Source organism: Notothenia coriiceps, unplaced genomic scaffold (genome assembly GCF_000735185.1).
Source record: "Notothenia coriiceps isolate Sejong01 unplaced genomic scaffold, NC01 NC01_scaffold00020919, whole genome shotgun sequence".
Classification (NCBI taxonomy): Eukaryota; Metazoa; Chordata; class Actinopteri; order Perciformes; family Nototheniidae; genus Notothenia; species Notothenia coriiceps.
Window position 1 is genome coordinate 116,907 of NW_011353620.1, and position 4,409 is coordinate 121,315.

Sequence of the window (4,409 nt, forward strand, 5' to 3'; positions counted from 1 at the left end):
ACACACACACACACACACACACACACACACACACACACACACACACACACACACACACACACACACTATATGACACACATTCACGTATAGGAGCCTCGGATCGCAGGACAAAAGGTGTAGCCGCGAGCGACCTGCTGCTGTAATCAGATTACTGTCATACACACACACAACAAGTGCTGCAATGTGAGTGTGAAGAAATGTGATTGGAGAGAAAGTGAGGAGGAGGTAGAAGAAAAGATTGAATCTGTGTTTTCTGTGGGGAATTAAACAATGCAGATACTGCAGTGTGTGTGTGTGTGTGTGTGTGTGTGTGTGTGTGTGTGTGTGTGTGTGTGTGTGTGTGTGTGTGTGTGTGTGTGTGTGTGTGTGTGTGTGTGTGATATATGACTGCTGTCCTGACTCTGGCTCTTGTAAAAAAAACACAACTATTGTTTCCCACGTTTCCCTGAGGACACAATCGCTAATGAAAACTCACCGTGCTGCGTTCAGGTGCAGCTCCGTGTGTTTGTAAACCCACAAACAGTCCGTGGGAACTCTGACAACTGCTGGGGAACGACAAGGAAGTGTAGAGCCCCCAAAAAGAGTCCAAAGAGTTTATAAGGAGTGTGTTAAAATATTGTAGAGCTCCAAAAAGCTTTAGAGATAGTCGAGTTTCTGCAGTTTGGTAGAGCTCAAAAGGCTTTACTAGTTTCTGTAGAGTTTCTAAATCTGATGAGTTTTTGTGGAGATTTTATTAGTACTATCTCTAGAGCTGGTGTAGTATTGGTAGTAGAATCTGTATAGAGTTGGTAGAGATGTCACAGTGCAAATAGAGTTTATGTGGAGCGTTTTCGTACAGTCGGCACAAAACGCTCGTTATCTTCAGTCTGTTTCTGCTCTTCTCGCTCCACGGAGCTCCTGAAAGCTTTAAATCCCTGCAGTAACCAGTTGTTGTTTATGGAGGAACCCCCCCCCCCGTCAAACAGACAGATAGCTGGCATTTATTCGTCCTTTAGAGCTCTAATTCTTCTCCTCGCTGCAGAATTTATTTTCAATTACATTCAGCTGACAACAGACAAACCGGTCCCATTAGTTTCCTGTCTTCATGTCCTTTCCCCACATATAGGATTTAATACCTGCACAGACAGGATGCATGAATTATCAGTTTAATGTCAGCCTGGTATAAAGTTACAGATCCACACAGAGAGAGTTAATAAAGAGTGAGAGAGTGATGGAGGAGAGCAGGATGACCTTTCTCTGCAGCTGAATAATGAACCAACAGATGGGGAGGAGACGAGGACGAGAGCGGCTTCCTGTGAGCAGCGATACACTCAATAATCCAAACAACGCTTCAGAAATGAGAGCCTGATTCCATATACATCTTCCTATACAAGTGTCTCAGTGGATACTACAACTCCCATGATGCAGCTTGGTTTCATTAGGGAGCCCTGCCTAGACATTTGTAGTCATGACACAAACATCCCTCAATACTCACCTTTTCACTCTTGCCTTCAACTCCTCACCCCCTAACCCCTCGCCCTTATTCCACCTAGCTTAGCACTTTTTACTTTTGTTGCTATTTTGTGTCTTCTTTACTTGCTTGTAAAGCGCTTTGAGCACCAGGAAAAGCGCTATATAAATGTAATGTATTATTACTATTATAATGCTATGTCAGCTGCAGGTTTTAGGATTCATTCATGCATCACTCTACAAGCTAACCCAAACCAAGAATGTAATATTGTAAATGACATGATTGACCTTATCAGGAAATGTTGAACTTGAATTACTCTCTTAGTGCAAATAAACAGAAATTGCAGAAATACTGGTCATCAGCTGGGCTCTAAAGGTCACTATCTGTATTGTTCACAAACTGCTGTTTGAAAAACAACCCTCAAGTGTTTTATTAGCAAAATCAGCACATATTGGTTTCTTCCTTTGGGCATAAAGCAGAATTATAGTGCTGGTCTTAACAGCTTGTTAAAACTCTAGTTGTGTCATTCATTTGCACAGGTTGTCAATGTGTTGGAGGATTTGCTCTGTAATAAGGCATATGAGGCTACACAGCTGTGTTATCTGCAGTTATGCCTGAATAAATTCGTTATTGTTCGGCATTTAAGTGGTTTCCCAACCATTTTCTATTTTCTCACAGTTTAGACCAAAGGCTCCAAACACTCAAGCAGCAGCACTTTGAACATAAGACTGGAAGTTAGTGGCTTTTTTTAAGAACAATTTAGTATTTTGTCGTCTGTTGTGAATGGTCTTTTGGTTGGCAGGTGGAGCATAATGGATGATGTGCCCGTTAAAAGTTGGATCCTGTTTGTTGTTTTTGTGTTTAATTTGGACCGTTTCTGAATCGCTAACAGTTATGTTCCAGTGATTAGGGTGTACTGTACACAACCATCCTCTCTTTCAGAAGAGCTGCCGGCATTGTCTTTCATCTCATGAAAACGTCAGCGGTGCAAGTCCATGTCAAATCTTTTCAATCCTTAGAAATTAAATGACAAACTCTAGAAAGTGAACACAGACTGTAATGGCACTAAAACTCAAAATGTGCAGCCAGGTGGTGATTTCAAAAGCTCATACAAACCCTTAATCAGCAGCTGAGAAATTACCCCACATTTAGTTTTGTTTGGTGTGAAAAGTCACAGTTGGGCAGTCTACATTTCATTTAGAATAATTAAACCATTGTACATACAGCTCACCATTATTTTGTAGCTGGTGCCCTATTATGAATGCTCAGCTTAAGATCCTGAGACCCAAGTTTTGTTTGGTGTGCATGTTTTCCTTCTCCTAGCTATTTAGGATTAATAGGACAACATGCGTACATCAACAAAGAATCATCTTCGAACAAGGCAGGCGTGTGGTGCAGTGGGTTGGTGTTCGGATCAGTGGAGCACAGGTTCAAACCCCACTGCAGTCAGCATGTCGTTGTGTCCCTGAGACACTTCACCCCAAATTGCTCCTGTGGGGATTGCCCACTGTATTGAGTATGCAAGTCGCTTTGGATAAAAGTGTCTAACAAGTGACATGTAATGTAACAGAAGGTATATTTTTGAAAAACACATCTTATCATATTGAGACATTGTGTGTTTTAATCCAGTGTAAGTGTGTTTTTTTTTAACATGCTGTACAAAGACATTCGATATAAAGTCTCAGTTTCCTCAACTTCCTAATAAACAATATCCATTCTTGATTTTGTCAATCATGCATCCTACAATTGAAGTGAATGCATTTATTTAAACCAAAAGGACCAGTTTACTTCCTCTATACCAATTGGGTCTTTTAAACATATTGATATGCAGCACTGAAACTAGTTGAAATAATGTTGTTCTGTGGGGATCACATTAGTAGTCTTAGTGAGTGTGACGCACAGGGATATTTTAATGCTGTTGAACAACTGGGGTTGAATGATTAATTGTTATATTCATTAATAATTGGAGGGAACATGCAATCAGTCTTTAACACATCCCAGCAATACCTCAATGCATTCAGTCAATATGAAGCCAAATGCATAAGAGATTTAGCCTTCAGCTCTACTGCCTTCTACAATAACACACTTACATATTAGTAATGTCATTTCAATCTTAAAGTTTTGCTACAGAATTTACTGTGCAGTTTCATTCTTATTGCCCCTCCATAACTGTGACAAGATGAGCGCTCACTAATTGGCTGTTTCTGCTCACATAGATAAATGCCACAGATCAGCAGCCACCGCTAGCTGCGCTGAAAATAATGAGCTAATAAAGATAAGGATCATGGGAAAATTGCAGATAGGGGATCACTCATATTTCCTGCGAGTTCGGATGCACATTATATCCTCTATTGTGTAGTAATTATAGACGATCAGTTCTTTCTAAGCCAGATATCTAAAAAAATAAGGCTTTGGCCACATTTAAGAACCTTGAGGTTTATAACAATGTGTGAAGGCCGTGGCTACTGAGACTCTGAAAACTCATTATTGAACCTCCTTTATGCTTCGGTTCATGTCAAGGCCTCTTACAGTGTGATGTATTCTTCTTCTAGCTTCTGTCTTCTCTTAGTTATGTTTGTAAAATTAAACTTATTTTTCTGAGAAATACTTCAACAAGCACTTTAAAGGTCCCATGTCATGGCCATTTCTGCTGATCACATTTCGATTGTGGAGGTCTACTAGAATAGATTTAAATTGTGCAATTTTCCAAAATCACATTGGTTTCTCAAACAGCATCTCTGTCAGAGATGCTGTTTGAGAAACCAATGTGATTTTGGAAAATTGCACAATTTAAATCTATTCTAGTAGACCTCCACAATCGAAATGTGATCAGCAGAAATGNGTCCGCTCCTCGCAGCAACGAGCCTCGCAACGTCCCGACCAATCAGAGCACACTGGGCTCACAGGGAGGGGGGGGGGCAGGAGCTCCAACAAGCCGTTTAGGACAGAGAGTGAAAAA